The following is a 17549-nucleotide window of genomic DNA, read 5'->3' as shown; positions in this document are numbered from 1 at the left end:
GCAGCCTAGAGAGTTTACAGAATGAATTCTGTTTATTCTCCAAAGGGCGCACAGTGGGACTTTCCACAAACCACGCTCAGGTGGTAACAACTCGCAATCTTTTGTAAAGCAAAACACACACGGTGGACCCGCCTATCTAATCCACGCTCTCCGCCTACCTAATGCATATTTATCCGGTGATGCAATCTTACGCAATGCTACAAACACAAGGTTGTTTCCTTCATTAAGCAACCCGTATTGTAGAAGTTATCTGACGCCATCAGTTGCGTTTACACAAGGTGAGACAGCCCAGCCTGGGGACAGACAATTCCGCTCGGAGGCATCAAGGTGACCTCGGCCGCGGGGAGCGGGGGGGCGGCCGGATCCACATCCGGGTGAGGCCGCGCCGGCGGGGAGCGGGGACGGGCCGGGGCAGGAGCAGGGATGGTCCCGGCTGGATCCGAGCCCTGCCAGCCCCGGCCCGAGCCGGGTCCGAGCCCTGGCAGTCCCGGGTCACAGCCAGGAGCTGCGCTGGCCTAGCGGGCGGCAGAACCCGGCCGGAGTGTGGCCGCAGGGATGGGCCCTTCGAGGTCCGGCTCCACCTGCCGCCATTCTCCTGCCTCCAGCTGCTGCAGCTTCATCTGTTCCCTCCTGCCTCCACCTGCTTCCATCTGCCTTCACTTGCCCTCACCTGTCTCCACCTGCCTTCTCCTGCCCTTTCCTGCCTTTTCCTACTTGCACCTGCCTTCTCTTTCCTTCATCTGCCCCCTCACCTGCCTGCCCTGTGGAGGCTCCCTGTGCCGCAGCACTGACAGCGTGTGAGGCGCTGGTGATGCCCTTAATGATGGGGAACGTGAAAAACGCCGATCACTTGTTTTTAAAATTGTAAAAGTTTAATAAAGTAGTTATAAAAATAGGAATAAAGTAGAGTAATAATAATTTTGACAGATTGAATTAGGACAATATGAGACAATAGAGACAAAGAGTTACGGATGTCCGGGTACCTTTTTCTGGGCAGCACAAGCCCGAAAAACGACACCCGTTAACAAAGGATTAACCCTTAAAAACAACAGCCTGTTGCATATTCATACATCTCATACATGATGCATAAATTCCATTCAAACACAGGATTCTGTCTGGTCATCAACAACTTCCATCAGAATCCTGACAGCGCCTTCAAGGCGGGAAGAAGTTTCTTTCTTCTGATAAGAGGGCAATACATTCTTTTTCTCTAAAAGATTTCGGTGTCCTCTGCCTGATATCTCGCTGCGAGTCCTTTTAAAAAAGTATCCTACATAGCATAGTTTCTATTTTAACATTTTTTATAACCTGAAACTATATTTAACACACTACTTAAGAGAATTAATACAGCATTACTTTCTAACACAACACATATAATATTCATTTTAATATTTGCGAAAAGCCAATTATAAAATACATGCATTTTTCACAGGGCATAAGGATCGCTACCAAAGGGATTTTAGAATTAGTTCAGAGGAGCAGCAGGGGCCTGCCTTCCTTCCCTGTGTTTTCCCTCTCTTGCACCAGAAAATTGGTGTCCCTGTCAAGGGGAGAACCCTTGGAGTAGTTCTCTAGCCCAGAGGTTTGGAAATCCTGGCTATGAGTTCTTTGTTCATCTGCTTCCAAAGCCAAACTGTACATGGCCAAATTTTCAAGCATTGTCCAGAATCTTTCAGTTGTGAAATATCCTGCATGATTTTTCAGAGGTGCGTGGGCACCTAGTGTCTGCTACTGTAAATGGAGTTAGGTGTTGAAGTACTCCTGAAAATCTCTCAGAATCTTCAGGCATCTAAACCACTTTCTGTAAATCCGGTCTTTAAATATTTTAGGAGTTTTGCGGCTTCTGATCTGTGTCCTCTTGATTCCTCAATGCCCGAGCCTACCCTTCTGCTCTGGGACATTGTCATGCTGAGCCCTGCCTGAAGCTTTGGTTCTTGTCAGTAGACTCTAGTTTATTTCATAAACAGTTTTTCTTTTCTCTCCTGGCAATTCTTTTTGCCAGTCAATTGCACACTGTGAATGCATCTTTTGCCACGTTACTGCAGCATTTTGGTGGAATTAAGAGTAGTGTTTGTCACAGTTCTTGAACACCTGTTCCAGTAGAGCTGCTTGATAGTTTTTGTTCTCAGCACTCCCTGGCTGTTTGCCTTTCTGTTCTTTAGATTTTATTCTTCCATGTGTATTTTTTGAATAAATGACCATGATCTGAGTGCCTCCACATCCATGGCTTGACTGTCTAGAGTAAATATTGATGCAAGTGTTGTAATTACTTCCTTGTTTTTCCTTCAGGGGCTATCAGTTTCTCACTCGCTAGTTCTGGAAGCAGACTGCTGACCATCCTCAAACACAGACTGCAGGGCAGACAGTGTCTGTTGAGTGCAGTAGTGACCCTCATGCTGGTAGGATCTGAAAGAAAAAAACCACAGTACTGTTCAAACAGGTGATGCTTGGAAGCTCAATGAATGGTAGATAATCCCAGAGCCTTTTTTAACAGCTTCTTAAAGAGATTCTTAAGTGTATTTTGAAGACAATTAAATACAGGAGATAAGTTTCTGTGCTCTGTGCCTCAGTGTGTCTGTGAATTGATCCACCAGTAACAGTTTTTGCTGTTGGTCTGAGACACTGAAGCTGAGATGGTGTTTTAGCTCAGCTGAGGGGGTGGGTGGGTCATGTGCACACCAGATTGAGACAATTGGCATTAAAATGGGGTCTGTTGCCTTTGGATTTGTTTTCATCCAGATCTCTCTCTGACCATTGTTATAATTAAAGCTTCCTACCAGTTTGATTCTACCTGGAGTGGTTGAAAACTGAGCATACCAGATGACACATTTGCTTCTATTGTATTCACACAAAAACCTCCGTGAGGATTTGGAGGTACAGTGATCAGACCATGCCTCACTAGAACTCCCAGTGCAGTTTTAGTCCTTTTGCAGTTGATTAGGAGCTCCTTGACTGTTTTCTGCACATCTTTGAAAACAGCCATGGGCTGTTGGGGCAGCTCCTTCGCATTTCTTTCCAAGTGACGCAGCTACTGCCAGAGCTTGGTGAGGAGTATCTGCTGTCTGGGTACTGTTAGCTGTTTCTCTGGTGTCAGGCTAATGGCAACCACACAGATTGAGAGATGCCAAGATGCAGTTATGCTATGAAGCATATTTCTGCTCCAGAGGAACAGTTGGATTGCAATCTTAAGGGCAATAACTCCTCAAATCTTTACGAAGCTACTGAGACAGATACCTAAGCGTGGTGTCTCTCTGAGGGCTTGGCTGGAAACCCAGCTTCCAGGAAAGCTTGCAACACCAAATGGGAAAAGGTCTGTGGTATGATGGAAATACACCTTCTGTGAGTTCTTAAATGTACAGTTCACAGTGCCTTCCTGCCCATGTTCAGGTACTTGAGGTGTGGTTTGTGTGTGCAGGGCCCCATGTCCTCATGTGTGGTAGAATCTGCTGCTGTCCATATCTGGCCAGTGCTTCATGCTCAAGTGCCCTTACAGGGAAGTTCTTTCTGCTCAAGGAAAACGAATTTGGTTATAGTAATGACACAGAAAAAATCTTGTTAAACCAGTTTTGATACTCAGAACTTTTACAGCTGGGTTTTGTTTGTTTGTTTGTTTCCTTGCTTGCTTGCTTGCTTTTTGTGTAGGGCTTTCCCCTCAGTACACTCCAAGTCTCAGGCTACAGACTCTAAATTTTAAGTCATGTGGACTAAATCTACTTTTAAGCGCAGTGTAAGTGGTAGATCATCTGAAAAGTGTTTCAAGGTGACTTTCAGGCACTGTATTTTGACATCTGTTATGCTTCATTACTTCGTTACTTTGATATTTATCAATGCAAGAATACATCAGAAGTTCAAAGTACAGGACTTGTTTTTCTTTTTTCTACCTCATACTTCTAAAGACTTGAGAATTATGTGGAAATAACCCCTGCTAGTGTTAGTAGAAATAAATACCTTAAATTTGAAGGTTGGATTTATCTTTTCTGATAAAGCCTCTTGCAAACCTAATCTTCTCTCATTACTTTGCATCCTTTAAGCAAAGGTATCTGCTCTCTAGACCTGAGTCTTCAGAAGTAGTATTATTTTTACACATAAAAATCAAGTGCTTTGTAATTTTCTTAATGTAGAATTATATTATCTAAACTTTCTTGGTATGCAGTAGGATTTATATTACTTTATCCTGAAGAGTTGGGATTGACCAGTGTGAAGAATTTTGCTTGTCTGACATAGCAGGCTTTTTTCCTTTTCATTGTTCAGTTGGCAGATTTATTTTAGGTGTGACTGAAATGAATTCTGGGGGTTCTGTCCACTCTTTCAATTAAACCATTAAAATTGTAAATTCCATTCTAGGGAGTGGGTGGAGAAACAGAATTATGCACCCATAAATTTCTTTCTAAGTAATCACAGAGGACTTTCTGAATTAGGAAAAAGTGAATTAAGTTTTTTTTACTTACACATACAAGTGGCAATGGATGTTCCTCAAGTGGTTTTCAGGGATGAAATTTTTATTGAGTTTTTCTGCAGTTTCCCATCAGATTTATGTGGCATCTGTGTCTGCCTTAAGTTTGTTGGCACTCATGAGGCTGAAATTTCCTGTGATCACCTTGTTACAGACACTGCCTAGTAAATGTTCTCATCCTTTGAATCACAGCTAGAGGAATGGGCATATATAAAGTTATTTTAGATCCTCAGAAAGAGAAATAGTTCTCATACCTACATAATGCCAATAAGAGAAAAGCAGGTTTTTGTATTTGTCATTGGAATGATAAAAATTCATTCATTTGAATGTCTTTCAGAGAAGAATTTGGATTTAGCTTAAAAATATGTCTTGTGTTATATTTGCAAAAATTCTTAAGTTTTAGTTTTAAGAAAATCAAGCATGTCTAAATTATAGTGCTAGTTTAGTACAAGGAATAAAAAGACGTAAAATCTCAGGCAGTTTGTTGAACTCTGAGGTCTTTAAAAACCTTCCACTCAGTGAAAATGATATAGGGCTAAATCTTGATTTTTAGGGCTTCCATGAACAACTGTGGTAAGTTTTAGAATGTAGAGTTTTCATGTATTCAGCATTTTCCTTGATGAAAGGACCAAATTTGAACCTCTTTATCTGATAACATATGGCATCATAATACTCAAATATGAAATAGTCAGGCAAGTCTTCACTTGCAGTGAAACATAGGTCAGGTTCAGACCCATTCTTCCAAAGACCCATCTAGACCCATTCTTCCATAGACTCCAGGAATATTCCTCTCATTTTAGTGCAGTCCTGGAAAAGATGGCAAATTTTTGTGCATGTACATAAATTGGTTTTAGATGCCTGTGCAACAGTAATGGTTGGAGCTGTTTGTTTCCTTTGAGGAAAAGTAATTAAAATATTTAGTTTTGATTAAATTAAATGTAATTTAAATTTTTACCTCTCTGGTAGCAGAGGTGGTTCCAAATGGAGACTTTTGCTTATCTTCATCTTTCCTCTGGCTGTAGCAGATCAATCAAAGCAATCTCTGCTGGAGGGTAGATTGCTTGCAGGAGTATAGTTGGAATCTGGCATAAGGGCTGACAGCATTTAAAACTTGGTATCTTTGGAAATGAAGTATTAAGGGTGTACAAGCACATTTTGAAGGGCAAAACATCCAAACTCAAATTATTCCAGTGTGCAAACTAGTAACCTCAAGCTGTAGCCTAGGGTCTGTTACTAGAGCTGTTGCTTTTCCTTCAACAAAGGACTTTAAAAAGGGACTTAATGTGCTGTGTTATTTACAGAAAATAAGTTCTCAGGGACATTGCTATCAGTGTTTGAGCATGCTGGCTGATTGGGTTTTGTTTCTGTACATGCTGGAGAATTACACTGTGGTTATAACCATGACATTCATGCGAGCTCTCAGCACAGCCACACCAAAGCACTGCATCTCTTGATCTGAGTAGAAGATGAAAAATTCACAAATGGCAATCCACTGCGTCTTTTGATCTGAGTAGAAGATGAAAAATTCACAAATAACAATCATCTCTTTCAAGTGACGGCGAGTGTGTATGAAAATGGAGTGGAAATTCCATACTTCAGTACAGATATGATAGAAGGCATGTCCTGTGAGGAGCAGCCAGACAAACTTTGGGTCTGTCCAGTTTGGAGAGAGGGAGGCTTAGGGGTCCCTCTGTGAGGGTGGCCAGGCAGGGCAGAGGCTCCCAGGTCGGTGCCCCAGGCACGTCCATGTCCCAGAGGCACTTGGAAAATGCCCTTCCTAATGTGCTCTGACTTTTGGTGAGGGCTCAGGCTGATGGACCAGATGGTTGTTGTAGGTCTGTTGTAGCTGGAGCTATTCTGTTCTGTGAGCACTCTGGGGAGGGGATGCAGCTGTGGGAGAGGATATTGAATAAATACGAGCTGAAAGGGATGACAGATGCTTGCCCTAAGCTGTGGACATTTCAAGAAAATCACTGCTGTAGACATCCTTGCTGGTACACATGTGCTTTTGGGCACATCAACTGGAGCCAGAAGAAATCTGGAAGAAGGTGAACAGGTTTAGAGATGCTTCATCAGTTAATAACCATGCTCTCAAAAAGAAAATATAATCTCCTGCAGCAAAACAGGAGCTAACCTAGTGCTGGAAGTAGTTTAACATTTAAAAGCCCAGCTGTACAAACCCCCTTTGTCTGGGAAGCAGAAACTAACAATCCATTACATCAATTCATAAGCAATTTGATCTCAATATACAATATTATGAAAGGATTCTTTGTAACAACGTTATAAGCCTTAAAGTTAGAAGCTCATAAGTAATTTTGTTGTCTCCTTCCCAGGTGTTTATATTCAAGTGAAATGATTCCACATCAAATTTAAATATTAGCAATACAAAACTTCCAAAGGTTTAGAAATTATTTTGTTATCTAAACTTCTGTTAGATTGTAAATAGAGGTACTAAATGTTATGAATTCATTCTGTGTTTCCTTAGTGTTTATTCTGTGTCTCCTTAAGGTTTCTGAATAAAGTGAATGCAGGTAAGAGCTATCCAATATTCTGTGCATTGTTGCAAAAACTTGGTCTTGTAGTTCTTTATTCCTAAATACTTAGCCAGAACCCACTGCTAGAATTTTTTTATCTTGAGGTGGGTTTACAGAAAGATGGAATTGCTTTGAATTGGTTTTAGTGTCCATTTCTAATAAATACCTATGTTTTCATATAAGTATCTTCTGTTTATTGCAGAACACAGTAATGTTTCGGATTTTTAAAAAATTTCTGAGGAAGAGAGACCTACAGTAAAGTTCTTTGTGCTAGGATTACTTTTTTCAAAATTTTAACAACACATTACTGTGTTACAGTTCTTGAGCTTAGTGTGTGTGTATAGAGAGAAATAAAGTGGAAATCCTGTCTCTGAGGATTGGAATTTAGTGTAGATTTAGATGGAAACCAAAATATTTTAGCATGCATTTGCCAGTTAAGCTTTTAAAAGGACTTTCCATGGGGTGCAGCTTCTGAAATAGTGTGAGTTTCTGAAGAGGTTTCCACACGATGCACATACCACAGTCAGCTTGCTTTTAGTTCACAAACTGCCACAGTGAAAAATCAGTATCTTGGCCTGATCCACTACAGACTGAAGAAAAGTTGTATTTAGTTTGAAATCATGGAATTGTTAAGGTTGGAAAAGACCTTCAAGATAGTTGGGTCCAACCATTAACCTCACACTGCCAAGTTCACCCCTAACCCCTGTCCCCAGGTGCCACATCCACATCTTTTAAATGCCTCCAGGGTTGGTGGCTCCACCACTGCCCTGGGCAGCCTTTTCCAGTGCTTGACCACCCTTTTGTGGAAGATTTTTCCCCAATATTCCATCTAAACATCTCCTGGTGAAGCTTGACGCTCTTTCCCCTTTTCCTGTCCCTTGTTCCCTGGGAGCAGAGCCTGACCCCCATCTGGCTGAATTCTCCTGAGTTGTGGAGAGCTAGAACATCCCCCCCAAGAATCCTTTTCTCCAGACCAAACATTCCCAGCTTCCTCAGCCACTCTGTTCACAACTCTCTGGACCTGTTCACCCAGCCATTTATTTTACTCAGCCATTTATTTTACCCAGCAAAGAGTGCACAAGTTCAAGCCAGGAGCAGCCAGTTTCTCCAGGTGAAGACATTGGAAAAAGATAAGTTCTACTAAAGTCCACATAAAAAAATCCAAAGCCTTTCCCTGATCCAAAATGTGGGTCACCTTGTCGCAGGAGATCAGGTCAGATCCTCCTTTCCTCTCTGTTGGTAGGTGGGAGGAATGCTTTCTAATGTCCAGCCAACAACTGCTAAATAGCCAGGACTGCTGGTGCATGGTTGGAAATGGCTCTGTGGCTCTCTCAGCAGCTTGCCCAGCACCCTCAGGTGGATCCCAGCCAGCCCTGTGGATCTGTGTGTGTGTGAGAGGCACAGCAGCATCATCTTCTGGAATGTGGGGTTCATTCTGCTCCCTCTCAGGGCTGGCTACCCTGGGGACACCTGGTCTTGCTACAAAGACTGAGGCCAAGACAGCACTAAGTACCTCAGCCTTTTCCTCATTCTTCCTCACTATTATTTTCCACTGCATCCAGTGGAAAATAATAGTGAGGATGGAGATTTAGCCCTCCTTTTCTTGTTGTTGTATTTATAAAATCATTTTTGTATTGTCTTTTATGGTGGTAGCCAGGTTAAGTTTTAGTTAGGCTTGAGCCTAACTAAGTTTTAGTTAGGCTTGGGCCCCCCTGAATTCCTCCCTGCGGAACCTCATGCCCTTCTTGCAGTCCCTCTGCTGGGTTGGATTTCTGGCAGACACCAACTAAAAGGGCCAGCAATTGTGAGACTTCAAGTCCTTTAGAGAATATTTCATCTATCTCCATACTGGTTGGGTGGGCTGTAACACACTCCCACTGAAATATCTGCCCTGGTCACCTTTCCTCTGATTTTTACCCAAAATTTCTGCCCCCTTTCCCCTTTTTTCTTTTTTTTTTTCTTTTCCTCTGGAAAAGTTCCTGCACATTTGTTTAGTACTGATGGACAGTAGCATTCTAAACTTGCTCTGGAATGATTCTCAGTTGTTTAGCACTGATGGACAGTAGCATTGTAAACTGACTCTGGAAGGGGTCTCAGAAACTGAGAACTTCAAAACCACTTTTGTTTAATCCACTTAAAAAATATGCTTACAGAAATTTAGGGTTAATCACGGTGTGATGAATGATAAAATGAGATACTGATGCTCTGAGACCAGATGAAATTTATTATTGGGAGCTAAAAAATAGGTTCTGCTTTAGGACTTTCATAAATACTTTTTCTAATTAAAGAGTGCTCAGAAAGTGTGTGATACAGCAATTTAACTTCCATCAATATTGAATTACCTGGGATTTGGTTAAATTATCCTTACAAATACACTTATGAACTGCCTTTAATGTTTATAAAAACTCCTGACTTGCCCTCTTGTTGGGGTTGAAAGAACAATATTGATTTAAGAATCTTTAAGTGGAGAAGAGACAAGAACTAACATGCTTGAAAATTTCAAAAACTGAGTCAAATTATATTTGGAAACTTTTTCATTTAAATTGACTGTGTGCCCTGAAGACTTTGCTATACATAGATCCTTTTGTTTAACTATCTGAAAATCAGTGTGTTCATTGTCTTTATATATCTATATCTATATCATCTATATCTATATCTAGGTACACACACCTGTATTGCCTCAGTGGTATTTTCACAGTTGAGCAAAGTTAGTTTCTTTGGGTTTTGTTTTGTATTTGTTTATTTTTCATTTTTTATTATAGCAAGTTGAAATGATGTAGTGTAAATCCCTAGTATTTTCAGAGCATACCTTTAGAAGTTACCACCTTTGTAATTCATTTATAGAGGACCAAGGTAATACTGTTAAAAATGAACTTATCAGTAAAAGATTTCAAAATGTTTTTGCAAGATACTGGCTTGCTAAATTGTCTTAATGTATTACAGGGTGTGTTAAGGAAAGATGGAAGAGGTTAGTTTATTGAGTTATTGTGATGTGAATTGTATTAAAGACATATTTTTGGTAAAGCAGGTGGATACTGAGTTGCAAGAGTACTCAAAAATAGTTACAAAAATGTAAATGACTTTTTACAAGTTATGATCTAGATGTAATATATGTAAAACACACCCAGAAATGAAATAATTCTCCTTCTAACATTCTTGAATATTTTTTTATTGAAAAAAAGGAAAAAAGTTAACAAAGTTGTTGCAAAAACAGAATGCATTTTGATTTTAAATGGTTGTCTTTCCAATTTCCTCATGGTGTAAAATACACCATAATCTGATTAGAGTCTCTAGTTAATAAATGAGGGTTTTAATGGGGTTTTTTTAAAAAAGATTTTTTTATGTTAAATTTTATGTCAACATTGAATCCTATGGAAAAATTATTGCATTTAAAAATTATTTGTATTTAACCTGTTTTAACTCCGCATGACTGCAGAACATGTGAAGTTGGTAAAGCTAACAAAGGATGGAACACTGACATTGTCTTTGGTACAGCAGGGGCTAATGATTAGTTTTTGCTTATTAATCCAGTCCAGGTTCCTCCAGAAGGTTTGAATTATAAACCCACACACCAAATAAAAAGTGAGGGAAAGCTGAGAGGAGACCAGCAGTCTCGGAGCTGAGTTTAGTGCTGGTCTTAGGCAGACTAGAACAGGCAGGCTCCTGGTCAGAATTCTGGTGCCAGCCAGCCAGGCTCCCTCCTGAGCAGCTGCTCTCAAGAAATGCGCTGGGTTTGAATTTCTTAAAATTATTTTGGCATTTAAAAGGGTTTTCTCTTTGTTGCTATTTAGTGAAATGCTTTACAGTAATAATTTTCTGTGTAAGTTGTGCAGTGTGCAACTAGTCATTTGATGACAGGAATAACCTATGAATTATGAGTGAAGGAGGATACTTGTGAGCTTTTCAGTTGATTTTTTTTTTACAATCTTATATTTTAGAAGATGGCTGGATTAGCTTGAGATTGGCCATTCACATACATTTCTTTGTCAAAGCCTCTACAGAAGATTATAGTTATCGCCTGAAACTTTAAATTGCTAAATGAGTTGGGTTTTTTTTTTTAATTACTATTGAGTGCAAGTGTAGGGCACTAATGGTTATTGTTGTGATATTCAAGTTTTTTCTTGCTGACTTTAGTCAAGCAGAACTTGTTTTCATTGGGAATTTTGCTGACTGAAGACTGTGTAATTGCCCAGTAATTAACATAGTTAAAAGATATCACTCTACGTGTAGCGTGTAGTTTGCACTTTGGAACCCAAAGGTTCTGTTGGTTTTCGCAGCATTGCCAGAAGCCATATTAATTTGAATAAATTTCAGTAGTCCTCTTTAAACAGTGCTGGTGTCAAAAGCCATGAATACATAAGGCCCTTGTTACCTTAAATAATTCCATAGAGTCTCAAGTATATTATTTCTAATTTCACTGTGTGCTTGTATAAATAACTGTCCACTACAACTTGTAACTCGTTTGTTCTTGTACCTACCTGTATTCTACATGCCTGGAAGTTTTACACTTTAGGATGAATATCTGTTAGGCATGCATTTGCTTCCAGTTCAGCAAAAGTCTTAGAGGACTTACAAAATTGTGGTTTAAAATAAATTAGCTGGGAGGAGGAACAATTGGTTTCTTTTAAACCGGGAAGATGTGAAGCATTTTGGTTTTGTCTGTTTGTTTGGGGCTGGGAGGGGAGTTTAACTCTTCTTGAATGAGAAATAATTTTTGCTACATTGTTAACTGACGTGTGATATTCTTGGTATGTGCCCTCCTCACTTAATTGGTCCTTGAATGTCCTTGCTGAGTATGGAATCTCTCAGGAAATATCTCAGTAACTTGCTGAGTATGGAACCCTTTAGGAAGCATCTCCCTCTTTCTGAGAGGGGCCTGGTAGTTCTGACAAATCTTTGTCAAAAGCTTTGGGCCTTAGAGAAGAGCTGTATTCTAGAAATGCATAGTAGGCATAAAGAATCAACCTGAAGTGATAAATTACTTTAAAGTGTTGTGATCTGATTAAAAGAAAAGCATGTAGGTGTTGAACTCAAATCCTGTTTTTGCTCTGGTCTAATCTGGAATCTCTGCTTGCAGCTCCCTCAGCATATTACAAAGGCATTGTTGGCAATCAGCCCTTTCTGTGAGGAATAAATATTTTATATTTTTTGATTGCAACAGAGAACATACAATTATGATAATATCCATTTGGTCAAAGGTCATGTGATGGAAAGTGTTGCGTTGCACGCTTAGGAGCAGACCAAAAACGAAGATGAAAAAAGGAAAGATAATGTGCACAGACATTCTGGCAGCAGTGTTTTCTGTTGGAAAGTACATTAGCATTTTGATTTTACTTGTTTATGAGTTGGGAGTTGGACAATGTGAAACCTCTCCAGTTTGCTTCATAAGAGTCATATGAAAAGGAATTTTAAGTCACATCGCAAGTTGCTTCTTCATGAGCTGGACCATCTCTTTGGAGAGCAGGGAAAATCAAGTTATTCTGCTTAATATGTGAACAGAAAGTCATCAAGTCTTCTTTTTAAGCATTAATAAAGGGAGCAAAAGGTGCAGTGATGATACATTCTTCTTTCTGTGTGGGAGGGTAATATCTGGCCTTGATCTGCTTCTAACAGTATAGCTAGAGCTTGCAAACAAAGGATTAAAAGGGGTTTTTTTAATGATCAGTTGTGTTGTATTTAATTTTTGCATTAAACTTCCATAAAATCGGAATTTCTAATTGGTGATTGGGGCAAAATGGATATTATTAGTGTTATTTAAGGTTTTCTTTTTCAAGACCAGCAACTGACTCCTATAAAATCAGAAAGACTTGAAAATCTGAGACATAATGTCATAATGTCAGAGAAATAGATTAGTGTCTTGTTTCTTGCCTGAAATGAGTACCTTTCCCTGTGAGAGGTGCTGTGCTTTCAGGATTTGGAGGAAGCTGAGGAGAGTTGTTTTATTAATTGGAAAAGTGAGTCTTCCAGTTCATTGGGAGACATAGAGGAATGATAAAATAATGCTGTGTATTTTTATTTAGTACAATCGTATCTTAAATAATGTATTTCTTTAGTATAATCCTATCTTACGATGTGATGCTGATTTTGTGGAGGTTTTTGGTTCTTTGGGTTCTTTTGGTTTTGTTTTTTACTTTTAATAAGAGAAAAAAGCCTCATTTTTAAGTGCATGACAAGATGATCTACAGAATTTTTAAAGGTTTTTTTTCTTGGTTTTTTTTTTTTTTTTCTTTTTTTACTTCAAAGATTCTTCTTCTTGTGAAGGAGTGTTGGTTTTTAGAATAAGTGATTCACTCAGCACCAGATTTTCCTAGGTACTGCATTGTGCCAAAACCTGGTATTACCCTGGGTTTGGTTTCGTTTAGTTGTTTTTTTCTACTTTTTATTTTCCTGTGAAGCATATATTCCTTTTTAATGTGAAAGGTCTTGAGCACTCTTTTCATAACATTAATGACATTTATTAGTGCAAGTTACCACACATCCATACGAGCATGCATTCAAAGACCTAGATTTTTGTTTGACATGTTGTTACATTAAATTGTGTTGCGGTGATGCTCTTTACTGTTACTAAGATTGTGTCAAACCTTCTATTTTCACATACCTGTTCTGTGACAAAGTTCCCTTGAGGCAGAACTTGGTGCCTTTTACTCTTGGAAAGCTTCTCTATTGTGCAGACACCTCTTTTTAAGTTCTGTTAAAGCACATTACTGTGATTTGCAGGTAAAAATATTCATTGCATTTGCTAATGCTGCTTATTAACATGGAGAAGCAGGAGAATTTCAGGTTCAGTCTGAGTTCTTGAAGCTCAATAATATTTTAAGTGGGAATGCATTTGAAACATGTGACCCTTTCTTTTTGCTTTTAAACCCTCCATTTCTTTAGTTTATCAGACATGAACTGTAGAAGAAAGGCCACAGTTTGTTCGGGCATTCCCAAACTCTTAACAGGAGGTATTTCTGTATCCTCTATTTGCTTCTGAGTAAAAAGATTGTGTTCCTAAATCACAGTAGAAAAATCAAGCATATAGTTGGAGTGACTGGTTGTATGAAATTCTGGAACTGGTATCAGCTCTTCTCTTGAGAGGGAAGCCCTGAATTGCAAAGCACTGTGTCTGTTCAGAGGCTGAGAGGAAGGTAAAGGCTGAGACTACTGAACCTGGCTCAAAGAGCCACTGGTTCATTAGGAAGCGCTAGACTTTTCTTTTTGGGAAAAAGAGTTGTTATTTGTAATTGTCTTGCCATGTTCATGATCGAATTGTACCATTTAATGATTCCTAGGAAAGGTTTTGAATAAGTTAATTAATTTACAAAGTAATTTATTGCTTCCAAAGAAGAAGCATCCCCGTGCAGTTTTGCTTTCTTGTGGGGATATTTTTTCCTTAATGCCAAAAGTTCACCTCAGCCTTTTTCATGAAACATTTCTGTAAGATATGTTTTCTTTGAACTCATGATGAAAATATTTCTTAGAAACATAAGATCATGGGTTGGAAGTGATGTCAAAGCTCATTCATTTCCAACCCCTGCCATGGGCAGGGACACCTTCCACTATCCCAGGTTTCTCCAAGCCCTGTCCAGCCTGGCCTTGGGCACTGCCAGGGCTGGGGCAGCCACAGCTGCTCTGGGCACCCTGTGCCAGGGCCTCAGCACCCTCACAGGGAACAATTTCTTCCTGATATCCCATCTAAACCTGCTCTCTGTCAGTGTGAAGCCATTCTCCTTTGTCCTGTCACTCCGAGTCCTTGTCAATAGTCTGTCTCCATCTTCCCTGTGGGCTCCCTATTTCATTAGGCTTTCACTCCTTTTATTCCTCATACAGCACTGAAGATTCTAGGGCTACTCTTTCCCTTTCATGCTCCTTTCTTGAGGTTGGTTCTTCTGTCATCAGCAAACCCAGTCATAAATGGTCTTGGACAGATGTTGGTAGTTACAAGTACGGCTCAGCTGAAGAACAATGTCAAAAGTGAATTCACTTTTTTTTTTTTAATGGTACTGTTGTGGATTAAAGTGAATACATTGCAACATAGACCATCCATGGAAGGATTGAAAGTTTGGAATTTTTGGAAGTTTTTGGACCATTTGGAAGTTTTCTAATCCAAACCACTGTGTAAAGCAGATCTGGTTAGAACAGGTGGGTGAGGGCCATGTCCAGTCAAATTCTTTGTGATTATCCTCAGGAATGATTCTCTGTGGCAGGGTACTTCTTCAGGGTAATTCCTTGTGATTATTCTCAGGTCCAACATGTTTGTGGGCAGCCCTTTCCAATATCTGGTCACAATTTTCACTATTCCAAGTTCTGTCCCAAGGGTTTTGTTCTAATCCCAGTGCAGCTCTGAGAACAGCCTTGCTCTGTCTTTTAGAGGTCTGTGTTCAATTTATGGGTTCCAGTAAAATTAGAATACTTTAAGTAAGACAGTTTTTAGTCTACCATGGTCACTTTTTCTCAAGCATTTGTGGGACTCATGGTGTCTGATCTTTGTGTCCTAATTAGGACGTGACAAGTCAGGCTTTTCTCACCTTTCTCTTTTTTTTTTTTTTTTTTTTTTGTTGTTGTTGGTGTTTTGTTGTTGTAGAATACGAACTAAATTCCAGACCTTCTGATTATCATCAGTCTGAATTAGGTTTCAGAGATTATTGTTCTGGACTTGATGTTGATTAATTATACATATTGCCTGGCTGTACTTAACACAAATGTTTAATTCCAGTTTAATTCAAGCTGCTTTCTGAGATTTTTTTTGGAGGTGGGTCGGGAGAAGGCTTGGTGAAAGAAAAGGGATTTCCTCCAAAGCACAGTATGTTTGAATTGTATCCACTTTGCCAGAGTTCTCGCAGAAGTTTATGTGCATTTTGTAAAAATGTGGCTTTTGAAGTAAAAGGATATTTGTGATAGGGTAAGCTTAGAGAAGGCCAATAGAGAAATGTGAAAAATGGTTAACTGTGTGATTTATAAAGCAAAAACTAGCCTTTCCATGTTCTGGTCACAAGAAACCAATTATAGAGAAGACTGAAGATTTAAGAAGGTGAAGACTGAAGCACTAATCCTTGAGTTCCTGAAATTGTTAGAATTAAGTCTTGGGAAAGATAGGTTCTGCAGGTATTGAAATATGCTCAATAATACCGTATTTTAATAATTCTGCTGGAGTAGGTAATGTATTACTTGAAACCATCTTTGAATATCTAGAGAGAAGAAGCTGGTATTTTTTAAGTAGATGATTGTCTAAGTTGGGGGAAATTTCATGGAACATGGGTTTCCCAATTTTCTCTGTTAGTTTCTTCTAGGATATGGTTGAGAAATTGACAGTTCTTGAATATGTTTTCCACACAAGGCTGTGGTGCTGTGGGTTGTTTTGTTTCCCTCCTCCTATGTCATAAGTGAATTTAAAAACCAGTACTTGCCCTCTCTGTAGGAGCTCTCAGAGCTCATTTTTCTCTTATGGGTAAAAGTAGAACTCTTAATTTCTTTTTGTGTGGTTGAGTTTGAACTATAGAAGTGAAATGGACTTCATTGTTTTTTTCGTGCTTTGCTCACTGTTTAAAAAAGCCAAAAGCTATATGCTGAAGAATAGTGCCCTCAAATTCTAAACCACAAATTTTTGCGGAATCGATTTTGTAGATTGTCTTAATAGCAATTTTTGTGGAGTTTCTGAGGTTTTTTTTCTCATACAAATTCAGCATCTTGAAGATGAGAATATTATTTCTAACGATTATTCAAGTTTCTTTCATAAAGGCTGTATGAAGCTGAGATGTTTATTTATACAATGTGGTTCTTTTTCCTCCTAAAAAGGCTTTTAACATTGGGAAAGGCAGTTATGGAAGTCTTACAAATTGTGTAAAATGGTCTTGCTACATGAAGCTGATACAAATGCTACAGCTTTTTCTGTAACTGTTTTGTTGCAGCATTGGCATGTGAAAGTAGAGTTATTTCAAAATTATTGGTGATGCTAGGTGTGGAACATTGCGTCATAGCATATGGAATCTTACAAGCTTTTTGCAGGATCTGGATCTTTCACTTCAGGGGGTCTCCTGACAACAGGACTAAGTGGTTAAAAAAAGTTTTTTCCTTTTCCTTTTCCTTTTCCTTTTCCTTTTCCTTTTCCTTTTCCTTTTCCTTTTCCTTTTCCTTTTCCTTTTCCTTTTCCTTTTCCTTTTCCTTTTCCTTTTCCTTTTCCTTTTCCTTTTCCTTTTCCTTTTCCTTTTCCTTTTCCTTTTCCTTTTCCTTTTCCTTTTCCTTTTCCTTTTCCTTTTCCTTTTCCTTTTCCTTTTCCTTTTCCTTTTCCTTTTCCTTTCCCCTTTCCCCTTTCCCCTTTCCCCCTTTCCCCTTTCCCCTTTCCCTTTTCCCCTTTCCCTTTTCCCTTTTCCTCCTTCGCTGTTCTCATCTCTAAGCATTGAAACCTTCTGGAAACTCTTCAGAATAAATGGATCAATGGGTAGACCTGAAATGTGAATAGGAAAAGGAAATTCTCAGGGTGTTTTCTCCAGTGCTTGGCTTGCTGCTGCATCTTACACCAAAGTCTCAGACCTTGCAGATATTCTGAGCTTGACTGTGTGTGGCTTTAGGCAGTGCCAGAG

The 17549-nt window shown here is 39.3% G+C and overlaps 1 protein-coding gene across 1 annotated transcript in view; it reads left to right on the top strand.

Moving 5' to 3' along the window:
* The first annotated feature begins 200 nt into the window (after positions 1-200).
* Positions 201-17549, top strand: part of CCDC91 (coiled-coil domain containing 91) — a 112399-nt gene continuing 95050 nt past the window's right edge. Inside the window, exon 1 of the mRNA XM_059472159.1 lies at positions 201-278. The gene's annotated coding sequence lies outside the window, so the exon portion shown is untranslated. The remainder of the gene's footprint in view (positions 279-17549) is intronic.

This window comes from Ammospiza nelsoni, chromosome 5 (genome assembly GCF_027579445.1).
Source record: "Ammospiza nelsoni isolate bAmmNel1 chromosome 5, bAmmNel1.pri, whole genome shotgun sequence".
NCBI lineage: Eukaryota > Metazoa > Chordata > Aves > Passeriformes > Passerellidae > Ammospiza > Ammospiza nelsoni.
Note: the sequence above shows the minus strand (reverse complement) of the source record. Positions and strands in the feature narration are given on the sequence as shown.